This window comes from Liolophura sinensis, chromosome 1 (genome assembly GCF_032854445.1).
Source record: "Liolophura sinensis isolate JHLJ2023 chromosome 1, CUHK_Ljap_v2, whole genome shotgun sequence".
Lineage (NCBI taxonomy): Eukaryota > Metazoa > Mollusca > Polyplacophora > Chitonida > Chitonidae > Liolophura > Liolophura sinensis.
In genome coordinates this window covers 67,033,236-67,047,494 of record NC_088295.1, presented here as the reverse complement: position 1 = coordinate 67,047,494, position 14,259 = coordinate 67,033,236, and positions in this window count along the sequence as shown.

Here is a 14,259-nt window from a genome sequence, read left to right as displayed (position 1 = left end):
CACTTTGTTTAGAAAAATGTTGTTGTTCATGCTGTACTGATAATAATACTGTATTAACCATAATGGTGTTAGAAATATATTTTTGTTATTTGTATTTGTTAAATTTTGTTTTGTTATATTTTTGTAATTTAACTGGGAACTGGTTAACATGGTCTTAGTAATCATGCTTAAAATCAAATATTGTTGTTTGGGGTATTAATTAATGAAGTGGATGAAGTAGTACTCAAAATTATAATATCTGAAAATAAATTGATGGCTGTATGTAGTGCAAGATTGTTTTGGTTGCTAGGATGTTAAGTTTTCAATTACCTATTGATGTGAAATTACAAATAAAATAAACCTTTTTTTACCTTTTTTATAAATTGTTGGCACGAGGGTATGCATTTATAGGAGGTCGTTTCCTTCTTAAATAACTTTTGTGTGTTGACCACATGCAGTCATCAAAATCTCACCATGGTCTCAGCATGACATATGACACAATCAATATAAAAATACGTTTTTACAAAAATTTTAAGTGTCATGATTGCTTTTTGTTTAATGGTCTCTGATTTCCCCCTTATTACTATGATATGATGGTAGTTAAAAACTGTATAGCCTCATGATCACGTGGTTAAAGATAAAAGTTTTGTGGCTGTCCACGAAGTCTATAGACAGACTGTTGGAAACTGTCAAGAGACCTAGATATCCCTTAGGTACTCTTGTTTTATTCCGTCATCGGCTGGCTCGGTAGCGGGCTTACATCAGGAGGTTTGTCAGGCATACCGGACGACGTGCTGTGGTTTCTACTATACTGTGTCAGCTGTCCACTCCTAAACGAAACCAGTCAAATGATATATATGAACGATACGCACAAAAAGCCGATCAATTAAATTTAGGAATGGCCACAAGATGAAATCTAGGATGTGCTTTTTTCCATTTTTGTTGTATTTATGGAAAGTTCACATTGTTTTTTAACTGAGTTAATCAACCCAAGCCATATTTGTTCTGTCCTCTATAACTCTGCGTTTGGATGTTTTTTCATTACCAGTACATTTCTTGGGAAGATTTTTTCCAAGTTTTTAGCGGCAGAGGTTGACGCCATTTAAAGATATTCATCAATCATGGGCTAGGTGCCAAACTTTTGGGAGCATGAATGAAACGCTTACTTTTCTGATCATTTCATTACCGGTAATGCTTATAATGAAATATATTATAATCTGTTTTGCAGTTGAAATAATCTGGTTATATGTGTAAATACATTGCGCTCTCTTTATGGTCAGGGCTTGGAAAAAGGGTTGGATGGCTCATTCGCGTAAGTGTTACTCTCGCCTGTAGCAGACCGCCTACTAATCAGTAAGGCCACAGACTCGACACTGATTCCACTACTATTGGATCGTCGCTATGTGAGTGAACAAAATCTCAAGTATGGAATTAAACCCCGTAGTCAATTAAATAGAGACGAATATTTCACGTTTATTTCAGCTATTGCATGGTCGCTTGATAATGTAAGCTCGTAGTGTACATTTTGTAAGTTTTTACTGTGAATAAAGTATATTTTCAAAGATTTTCCATTGCACCTTGTTGAAGGTTTACTCCCACCATAATGCTGACCGCCGTCGTATGAAATATTCTTGAGTACGGCGTAAAATACCGATGAAATAAATAAATAAATAATGCAGCTGTATATAGTTATACTGTTTGTTTCTCTACGGCCATAAATTTGTTGCTCACTAATAATAGGCTATAGATATTAGTTTGTTTGGTTATCTGCTTACTTCCGTGTTGGCAATCGCTTTCTACATTGTATCGATTATACCACGAGGTCTGCTTAACCGAGAACAGTCTCAATGCCACGGTATAACGGTTTAGTGTACAGAAGCATTGTGTACAGAGCGAAATTCAGTAGATGCGGGGCTCATTCCCGAGTCCATTTAAAACTGAGACTTAAAAATCTGTAACGTTGGTATTATTGTTACCTGGAGTCGGTTTCATGAACCGTATTTAGTGTTAAGTAGCCCTTAGCTAAGTGTACATGCACTTTATACCTCTACGACATAAGTTGTCATAGTAGTTAAGTGCTTACGTAATTAAGTGCGCTTCATGAAACCCGCCACTTGCTTGTGTCATAACATAAGCTATGCAAAGTGAGTCTACTGGTCGTATTGCATGGTGTCAGAATGATATGACTGGGTTAGGCGTCGTGTCCAGTGTCCTTTGCTTGGCGTTTCAGTTAGGCAGCACTATAAATAGACCTGTATATGTTCGGCCTGATTGGGGAAAAAAAAACACCCTCCTATAACATAACCTTGAAAAACTGTAGAAAACGACGTTAAATTACAGTCAAACAACATTAACATTGCCTGACAACTTGATGTGAAAATACGGCACAGAAATGCACTCAAGAGTGTACAAAGACATGGACTCCATGCCTGCCAAGCACATGTAGGCCGTATACACTTGACATATGCTTGTCTTGACCTCGTCAGGTAGGGCCAAGATTACCTGTTTTGAAGTTTTAGACAAGACTTGACTTGGGATTAAACCGGGTGTTTTCGTTATACACTTGTTTTGAACTGTGTCTGGGACCTCGCCACCTCGATATATAGATGGTTTGGGAGGATGCACAAATAACGGATTTGCTGACTCGATCAGCGCTGTAAACGGAACCCATTATAAAGGCTGATGGATTTGCACCAGTCTCAGCACTCGAAATTCCTTTGAAGTGTAATGCGAACTTTCTGGGGCGCTTTCCTGGGAATCAAGGTGCTGTTTGATTACTTAGAGGTCCAAATAATCAGCCAGGACAGAGAAGAAGGAATGAAATGATAATACAAGCGATGTTGTTGTTTCACTACGGGAACCAATTAGTGTTCGGGGAAAAAATCACAAGGCCTGGAAACTGAAAAACCGCAATGTGTTTTCTATCCATCCTTATAGACCGGCATCGCTATACGTCAAAGAGAATTTGAAGTTTTCGTAGCAATACTATAGAATAACAGATTTGTCATTCATGGTAAATAAGCCCCTTTCATGTGGTAATTCTATCTTAATTGACCGTGACACGTGTCGCTTATCCCCCCCGGTTGATGGCTGTAGTGTACTGAGGATGATTTAGTTTTGAGCGATGTGATGCACTACAGCGAGCCGAGAAGTTCAAAGCGCTGGCCACCTGAATGACACTGGGTCTGGGCAGCCTTCAAACGCTGAGCTGCTGAAATAACCAGGCCATGAGTGATGGAAGCTCCGATCTGTTTATCCCCTTCTCTCCGCCCCCCCCCCCCCATACTCCTCCCACCCAGAGCTCATTCTGCCTTCATTAATTCTAACTAAAAGCACACAGCACACACAGATCCCGTTTTACGATGGCAAAGTTGTTTTCATACACACCTTTGCCTGGTTAAACAGGCGCTCAGTAAACTGTTATAGACTCTAAGTGACAGCGAATAAATCAGTAATCGTGGATGACAACTGGCGGTATGTCAAGATTCTCGGAGATCGAACGGCGACTCGAAACTAAAGACTGTCCTGGAAATAAATATAAACCTTATGTATATACTTATTTATTCAAAGATAGTGATTTATATACACGTATTTTACAGATCAATGCATATATCTGCACCGCCATCCTAAAAGTGAAATATTCTTGAGTACGGCATTAAACACCAATCAGATAAATAAATATAAGTGAAATGTTCTTGAGTACTGAATAAAACACCAATATATAGATCACATATTTACAAATGAATGTGTTGCTCTAACAATTTCACTCGGATCCCCAAATTAATCGCCCCTCTTTTTTCCATAGTTACTCGGTTTCGTAATGTTCATATACACCTTATATCGATATTGGTCATTTTTAACTGCATCTTCACACATACTTTTCAACAATGCTAATCACTTTTCGAAAACAGAGTTTGATCACTTTGGTCATCGTAATAGTTTTGATCACTTTTCCAGAACTCCAGGATTTTCCAGGATTTTTATGTATTAGTCGACAAAAATGTTTGCCTATCTACCACTTTGTAGAACATTGGACTCCTTGGCCCACAGCAACTGAATTTTCATGAGGGAGTAAATTTTGACTTTTAAGATTAATGCAGGAGAAATACTGCAAAAATTTCATCAAAAATCATCAAGAAGAAATCACGTGAAACATTATTCCAAGAGGAACATAAATTAGACCATTAATCGTCCATTATGATGTTGATCAACATTGTGTGCATTATAATGTTGATACATTATTTGTTGATTATTATAATGCTGACCAACTCTTTGTGGATTACAATAATGTTGATCAACTTCTTTGTGGATTACAATATGATGTTTTGTTGGGAGTATATACAGTGTTGATCAAGTACATGTAGAGTAGCGTGGAGTACAATGTTAATATACATTTTTATGACGCTAATGCAGATCATCATTGTGGATCAAAATGTTGATAATTTCTGTGGAGAATATAAAACTGATCAGTTTTGACCATTATGTTGACAATGGCTGTATGGACTAGTGATGCGCATTTAAACCCTCTACGCCGTAAAACACAGCAGCCGCCGATTGATAGTACCCATGCATCGCAGAATCATACAAAAACATCGACAACCTTTAACTAATGGTTTACGGAGGGTCGACATTCCAAGAGATATTTGGAGAGTTTTGAGTGCTGGGGCCTGCCTATATGACAGAACCTTTGAAGTTCGGACAGGCCCTCTTTACGCTTCTGTAAATGTGGCCACCTATAGCGAGATGTATTAAAATACTGATTGGAAAAGACAGACTGCAATGCACAAAGAAAAGCGCAGAGATTTGAAGCTGGCGTGGAATGCTCGTAGTTAACATGTGTTTTACGATATTGCTGAGCGAGTTTTTGAAGCGTGTCTGTACCATGCTATACATACGTACATACGCACACACGTCTGCATTTTGACACATATACACACATAAATTTACAGCCAGATTACAGGTATGTGGTACATACGCAGAAACACACGTGCGTACATGTATATACTCCTTATTACGTGCGACGCCGTAATAAGCATTAAATAAATATATAAACGATTCTCAGATGCTGATTTGTTTTTTCATTAAATCAATGGCTAAGTCGGGTGAATTTTGAACAATTGATCAAACCAAATCAGATGCTTCCATGTAAACAATGTAATTAAAAAATGAAATAACTGAAATAAAATTGCACTGCCTACAGGAACATATAGCATATATTGGCAGTCTTTGTACCAGTCCTCCTGAATATGATGCCTTCAGTTTCGCTCCACCTGAATATATGTTGCTTTCAGTACCATATGGCACGGCTGGTCAGTCAGCCCATTGTAGACCACCGGTAAAATATTCAATTACGTCGGCATATCTCAGAACTAAAATATCCTGTAATTCCACAGACAGCACGCAACATTTACAAGCCGGCACTATAACTTAAAAACATTGATGTTCAATTCCGTTCACTTTTGGCACAGTGTTACCACATCTCGCTACCTCACTTCGCCACTTCCCTTGGTTACCTCACTGTTTCACTTCGCTACCTGGCTTCGTTGGCTTGCCACCTCGCCATCTCGTTACCTCGATACCTCGATTCGTTACCTCGTTGCCTCGCTACCTCGCCCTCTTTAAGAAAGGCCGAGGTAGCGAAGTAGCGAGATGTCCTCTATCGGTTTCCATACTCCGTTAAGGCTTAGTGTCAAAATTCGGCGAAACGCCAGATCACCAATATCCCGCTTTTGGTAATGTCTTGAGTCGGCAAGAAAACACCCAAGTGGGCTTCATAAATTGCACTAGTCCGAGGGACCGTGATTCGGTACCTTTAAATACTAAAAAGTGAAAACTTCTCGTAGTTTACATGATAAATGGGGCTCGAAAATTTTGTAACTTCGTTTACGTTTATAAAGCGTGTCACGGCGGAAAGCATCATAGGAAGCTCCCTGCATAGCACTGATTCCATAAAGACATTTCTGACTTAAGTCAAAATTTGAAATACGATATTGAAGCTTTTTTTTTAAGTTTGAAATTTTGTCTACCTCATAAGTATTATCTTTAGCCAAATGTATCCAAATTTCAACTTTCAGTACCAAAAATTGAGGGTTTAGGAAAGATTTTAAATTCTGTCAGAAATCAACATGCACCCCTAAGCGATGAATGCATAGTAAATTGCGTTCTAGAATAAACAGATATGAAAATGTGCGCTTAGTGTAGGCCTATAACATAACTCAATTGCAAATATAAAAGAAAAACATATGCTGTCACGTATACAAGTACATGCATTGTTTATAGGCATATATGTACAATGGGTCACAAATGATAAGTATATTGCTGAAAGTAATTGTATGTTCTGGATGGTTCAGGGGTATAAGACGTCCCGAAGACACAAAACTCTTCACGTTTAGGTTTACGTTAGGAAGTGTGTAAAAAAAACTGGCGAAGTCTGGTGGGTTCTCCATGGCTCTGTTCCTTTTTGGCATCTACAAAACCGGCCATCGTTGTCTATAAGAAATATGGTCGTGGATTTTACCAGAGGTCTGTCCGGTTTCCTCTCACCATAACGTTGGCCGTCGTATAAGTGAAATATTCTTGAGTACGGCGTAAAACACCAATCAAATAAATAAATAAAAGAAGCAAAAACAGCAATGAAATAAAATCAAAGTTTAATAAAGTAATCAATAACAATTCAATGTACCTGTACCTCAAACAAATGTTATATACTGAGTAGGGCCTTATCTTTAGGCCTAGGCCTACTTCAGACGATAATGGAATGTCTTACATGTACAACAATTAACAGTGATATATGTCCACAGAAAATGAGAAACGGCAGGATATCATATACATTCCTCTCTGACAATATAGCCCTTATATCTAACTCTTTGAGTGACACAACTCTCATCGAAAGGCATTCATCCTGAGTATCTGATATCAGCTGATTGTGTAATCAACTATAGAGTTACGTCCCTTGAATGACAGGCATTTCCTCAAGACTTGGATAATACACACTCGTCTCAAAGGATAAAATCAGTTTAGACAGGGATACCGCTGGGTTTAATATGAGAGGTACATATGTTCACACATCGGCTCAAGATCTGAGATATCAAACTGTGAGAGCTAATTATTTCTATCAAAAAGTGATCCACGTGCAAGTTTTTTTTGTGGCTTGTCTCTGAGCCAAATAACTGATGTTAACCATTCCCTCAAATCCGGCATGTGGCATGTGGGTATTTAAAACAGCCAAGGCATCAATGTTACAATCATGCTATTCTTTTTTTAAAGGCATACTTAGTTAACAAGAGTAGAAAGAAACCAACAATAACGGAAATGTTTGAACGTATTAGAAAAACGAAGGCAAGGAAATTAGATCTGTCGTACATAAATATTTATCCCCGCATGCATAATCATGTGCCTAGTACCCTATTGGGGGTCCAGATTCCACCATGTGTCAAAGTCCTCTATACATCTGCTTTCAAATTATATGTATCCATGTATGTATGTATGTCTAGTTGGGGTTTTACGTCGTGCTTAATATTTTTTCAGTCTTACGACGACACTGAAGCATGAAATGTGTGTATATACAGGCTAATTATAAGTATACTCAATATATAGGCCTATAGGTATTATGCACCTTATGCAGTTGTTCTCAATTTACCTATTCACTGGGTAACACTAAACTGAAAACTTTTTACTTTCATAGATTAAAAAGACAACAGGATATTGTGAGGTGAAAGATAACCCTAGACGCACCGTCAGATAACAAAGGTAACCTAAGATGTGCCGTGATGTTGAAAAGGAGCATGAGGTGAACCGTGAAGCGCCAAAGGAGCTTAACATATACTGGATGCGAAATAAGACACTAAGGTACCAGGTATACTGAACGGAAAAGCATCATGAGGTAGCGCGAAGAGGGGGAGGAGCCTTAGGTAGGGTGAAGCGAATAATGAACATAAGGTACATGTACCGGTACCATAAAGCTGGAAAAGGAGCGTGAGGTACCGTGAAGCGTGAAAGGAGTTTACAGTACCGTGAAGCTGAAAAAGGGGTACATAAGGTATACCGTGAAGAGGAAAAGGAGTATGAGGTACCATAGACTTAGTGAAGTGGAAAATGATCATAAAGTACAATCAAGCTATAGAAAAGGAGGATGAGGTACGAGGTTCAGCTTCATTGAAGCGAAAATGGAAGATAGGCGATAAAAGGGATTAAAAAGCCGGAGTTAAGATGACACGGAAAATAAGGAAAACAAATATGAAAGTTCGCACAGCGGAGAGGGGAGACCATGACTCGGTAAAGCAGATAAAAGCTTGCATGCATAAGAGTTCTATGTACGTATGAGTCAAAGGGTGGTTAGTGGACCCGGACCTTATACAGGTGCAGTCTGGAAAAGGAATCTACGAGAGAGTACGTGCAACGTGAAGTGGAAAAGATGGGTAGTGTATATGCATATATCGCAAAAACACGCCACGAGTCTGAAGAGAGATGGAAAAAATTTCCATAGTACAGATTAACAACTTAAATTTATTTATTTATTTATTTATTTATTCGCATTCTGCCAGGAACCTGACAAACCTCCTCACTTCATGGTGCAGTTGTGAGCTGGATTCGATCCTGGGGCCTCAGTGGTCAGGCCCCAAATCGGTCAGGCGAGAATGTCTAAGCTAATTTTGCTAAGGAGAGTTCTTCTTAAAAGTAAGATTGACAGAGCAATGTAAAATGCCATATACATAGGCGCCCTTTAATCAGCGAAACTTATACACTGCACTTTGACTTAAATGATATCGGGCCGAAAAATTCACAGCAAATGCAATTTAACAGATATAGCAATATGGGAATAGCGTATACCCTTGATAGAAAATTTCGATCTTTTCATGAATTACTTAGCCCATAAGATAAATTAGCGTCCAGCCCACAACGGTATCCATGACAGCCAAAAACCGTGATGTTCTCGGTCTAACTGGATTTAGCATCAAGCTAACGGCGCGGTATTTACAACATGAAAGGGCACTCAAACGCAAACTAAAGGCAATAGAGCGTGGGTGGAGGAGTAGTTGATAGGGTTCCCAAAAGCTTAAACAAGAATTTCAACCTGCCGTCAACCCCTGGGTTTACTAGGGGCGTGTGTGTAGAGACGGGAACGCGATACCCTGGCGACCCATCCCCTCAGCGCTAACCCGGCGCGAGCGTCTTTAAAATAACATTATTTATCCGTCTAAACAATCCATCAATTAGCGAAGTCCTCCAAGCTTATTTGTCTTGACAGTAGGGTCATCCGTTTGAACCTGTTTATATCAAAGAGAAGTGAATCGAACTATCAAAGCCCTCTGCGCTCATCGCCACTAGAGTTTCATCCTCGTCTTGTTAGACAGATGATTTAATCTAAACGACCCGAGCGACCACAGAGCGCCTTGCCGATTACATCTTGTGCGATAACCACAAAACTCTCTGCGGCATTCCTGGCATCTTCACATCTCAAAAAGGCAGTCTCGAAATAGCGTAATTTTTCAGGTCTCCGGTTTAATTCAATTTATTACGACTTGATTTATTACGCAACGGAGCAAACACAAATTAAAACCAAATTCTCTGTAGCGCAAAGTGGCCAATGATGGGAGATGGCGTCTTAACGACTTGAGTCTATTAAGTAAACATCTTCGGACTGTACCCAACCAGAATCGTTTCCGGGTTATTTTAGAGAATTTATAGGCCTGTGTCTGACGATGAATTAACAAGAACTTTAAATAAAATGATAAATATTAAGTGATATATCATTATTTGTTTGATTGGTGTTTTCGCAGTACTCAAGAATCTTTCACGTATAGGAAAATCCACGACTAATAAATATGGAATCAATATTAGCATATAGGTCGCTTCATTTATATGCCATTTTCCCCGAAATCGACTGATGCTTTCAGCATGTTCACATTCCTCCCACATCCATGTTCCGATAATAAAACCACATTTTCTTTTACTTACTTTGTTACTAAAAAAAATGGCGTTTGGTTTAATTATGACTTGCCATAGTTGGATTTTGCCTCTTGCCCACCGTCATTGTTTCCTCGTTAAGTTTAGACAAAGCCAAGCGCATGATGAGATTTGGACCCGGATCCGTAAGCGGTGATTAAATAATATATTAAAAAAAAAACCGAGCAAATGTACGTCCGGTGAGCCAGAAAAGAACACAAGATTCATAAGCACACGATTATTCTAAATGTGCAAAACAGAAGAGTTTGATGACTATTAGACATCTTTCTTGAAACTTTTGTTTTGTTTGTTTTACGCTTATATTAACTGATAGTCGTCAGTAGGGATAGACAAGTCCTTGCAGCTTACACGCCCTTCTAAATATATACACATTTTTTTTATACATGTCTGGTTACAAATTGTTTTACAGGCGTAAACAAAATAATATTAACAGCAAAAGATACAAACGTAAACAGTGAGTAATGTTAAATATACAAGCGTAAAGAGTGAGTTTTGTTAATATACAAAACAGAGGATATGTAATGAGTGACCCGAAGATATCAAATTTATTAAACGAGAGTAGTAGTTTTCATTTGTTCCGAGCGTCTGGTGAGGAAGAAATGAAAACTACTACTCGAGTTTCATATCCTATCCTATCACGAATTTCATATCATATTTATCCCATAAATGCCTTATGTAAAAATAGCGGAAAAAATCTTTACGATTTAAACTTTTCGGAAACTGCGCCAACGTCTAACCGCGTAGTGATATCACATATATAGGTCAAGTGAAGCGTTTACAGTAAGTAACAAGTACATAGCGGAGTATAATATAGTACAGACAAATTTATTTACGTAACCACTTTTTTTACTCCACAGACATGTCAAAAGTTCGCTTTATACAATATATCGTCCAATACGTTAATATTTATAACAAGAATATTTCATTTTAGTGTCCAAATATAGGCAAATTTCACGTGGGCTGACTACACGCCGTCTTCTCCTGGAGCACCAAATATACATTGTGCGGTTAAGTGTGACTTAACATCGTTTCCGATCTCTTATATGTACAAGTTGTCACCGTTATAAAATCACTAATCCGAGTCATCATACAATATACAGGGCAATGTATCATCTCATATGTCGTAAATATCTCATATGTAATGTAGATGTGTAAATCTATGCGTCGAAACAGACGTCTGTATACCAGCCATCAACCAATAAGGATGTTCCAGGGCAATAATCACAAGACCAATTCCCAAAACGACAAAAGAACCAAGAAAGTGTCTGAAAGTATACGAAAATAGGACAGAATCTTAAAGAAATACCTTAAGAGATGCCAGAATGTGTTAGGAAATGTGTTTGTGAAAATTTTAAATTTGTATCCTGTGCGGTCACAAGAGTTTAAATCTTCCGAGATACAGTTACCTGCTCTCACGACTTTTCTCTTGTACCATATGTCTTATTGTCATTTATGTACGTTATATTGCTAAACAATAGACGCTAAAACAATAAACAGGTTTATAATGTTAATCATAATGTTGGCTGTCTCACAGCTGTCTGGTTTCCATATACTGTGTATAATTTGGCGCTCGAGTACAAATAGTTCAACATGAGTTATATTTATGTCTGGTTGGATTGCTTTCATCTTCAAGATGGACCGTTGTATGGAAAACATAAGTCCTTTACTAATATTCGTTGTAATAAACTGGAGGTTCGCCTAGTGCAGACCTCGCAGAACACTAAGTTGGTTTTACTTTAGAAGAGGATGGTATAAATTGCAGCTTTTTCATTGTTCTCAATAATAACCATGCAGGCGCGGCGAGATCAAAGGCGTGCAGGTGGCAATAACTAGCAATCAGCGCCCTATGGCTTTAGTTAGCAAGTTTTTTGTTGATGGTAGCGGTCCAGTTGTGTGTATAGTAGAGGATGTGGTATCACTCAGACCCAAGCAGACTTCTATAACATTCCATATTTTACAGTTGAGCAGAAGCCAGGCTCTTGATGTTGCTATCCCAGACATGCTTATTGTCATATCGCGGCTCGCCTACATGACAAAAGTACGGCAAGGCGCAAGTCGTTTGAGGCTTAACATATCTGTCCATTCCTCTGTAGTGCAAGGCATCGTCAAAGACTTCTGTCGTTTATAGCAATTGTCGATAGTACAGTAGACATTCTTGAGTCATTTTTGGATTCGACACTCGCTGGACGGGAGATATAACGAGTTCTAGAGAACGGCAAGCAATTGTCGTCGTGTATAAGCCTACATATATTTCCCTGAATCCGGATCCGGCTATCGCTGGGTGTTGTTCATGACCCCAAGATCACGAAGCTTCCGTTGGTCACATTTAGTCTTAACGTGAGATATTATTTCTGATCTTAAACGCTTTTATTTCAATTTTGTTATGAAAATACAAGGCAACTCCTCCTATTAAAATAATATTTCATATGAGGTAAGTCACAATTTTAATGCAGTAAACTGTTTTGCACCTGGAACTAAGTCTAACTTAAGTCTAAGACAGTTTAAGCCCACATCATGGTTCCTCCAGCAACTTGTGGATGATCGTGGGTTTCCCCCAGGCTCTGTCCTGTTTCCTCCCACCATGATGCTGGCTGCCGTCGTTTAAAAGCGAAATATTCTTGATTCCGATGTAAAGCACCAATCAAACAAACAAAATAAATTAGTGAGTTGTGCGATACTGGAGCCAGTAAGTCGGTATCAACCTTTGTTAGTTAAACATGTATATAACCTATGTGCTCTTCTATGTGGGCTTACATGACGGTCGCTGGAGATCCCTCGCCTTCCACCGATAAGACCAAAATATCACACGTTATTGGTTGGTGGTTTTCCACCGGAACTCCGGTTTCCTCCACCCATAAAACTAACCACAATCGTTTGTATATACGTATGAAAAATGGCTGAGTAGGGCGTTAAACACCAATGTCATAAATAAATTAACATTGCACCGAAGACGCTCCAAATTGCCGCGAATATACTGTGCTACTGGTGCCTTGAAGGTAATTAGCAGGCATCTAGCATTAAATCGTTAGAAATCTCTTGCCTTTCACCATATGGTATTGAATTTGATCTCACTCGGCGAATAATTTGCCTCTGTTTCGAAGTTCGTTGCACTTATTTATAACTAAGGTTCGCCTCAGGCACTCCGGTGTTTTCAACTCCTCACATATATTTATCGCTGTCATATATAAGTGAGATATTCTCGAGTAGGCCTACGGTGTTAAAACCAATTGAAGTAAATCAATCAATTGGTCAATCAATCAATAAATCATCAAAAGTGCAAATACCTCAAGACTTACGGATATGGTAAAGTGCATCAATCGTCCAGCCCTCCCCTTTCGAGAGGGGTCTGAAACAGAAAAATAAAAGGAACCAGATCACACTTACCTATACCTCTCGCTGCCTCATCCACTATGAATATAAAATATATCAACACTGGGCCGAAAAAGTATCATTGCGATTACTTACCATGTAGATATAGAATCGCCATCCACCACACAACCACCCTCTCAACAGTTAGCTATTAAAAAATCATAGGCGAGCTACTTTTCTAATTTAGGCCTCTTGAGTGAAAGCATTAGACTTTTTTGTAAACAGCATGTGCTCGTCTGGGCGCCATTTTGTTATAAAATACCATGGCACTTGGCAGCCAAAAGAACAAACCGCAACTTGTCACAACAACTGTGCATACTACCTAATTTACCTGAAAATGCAATCGTGTAACCACAGAGTCTGTACAACTATTCCAGCAGAACTGTCACGACGTCCACCTCATGTAACTTTCATTAACTGTCTCGTGGAATCAAACAACGCTTAGCACTGTTTTCATATTCAGGAAGTAAGGCCTGATGAGAATCTCTCCGCACTGTTTCAAATGTGTTCACATTTTGATGTTACGTAAATAAATGTGTGACAGTAATTTCATGTCTATTAGTCACCCAAAAATTTGGCCCGATGTACGGACTGTTTGCAAAAGTGGACTAAGAAATGCCGGGAAATGCCGTTCTGGCGACCGCACTTTGATAAGAGTTAGGCGATATTGAAGTTTCATCTAAGACATCTCCTAAGTATACAGTGGACCATTTAACACTAAGACTACAGAAATCGAGTCTTATGTAAATGAGTACGAAATAGTTTTGTAGAATTCATTGAAATTTCAAATTCAATGTTGTCTGCTAACGAAGATTTTTGAGATAAAAATCGATGAGCGCAAATCCAATCGAATATTTGCTATTATTTCAGAACAGCCCAAAAATTACCTTTCACAAAATATCACCCTCGTCTGGGTACGTGTTACCGTTATAAAACAGGTCGCAT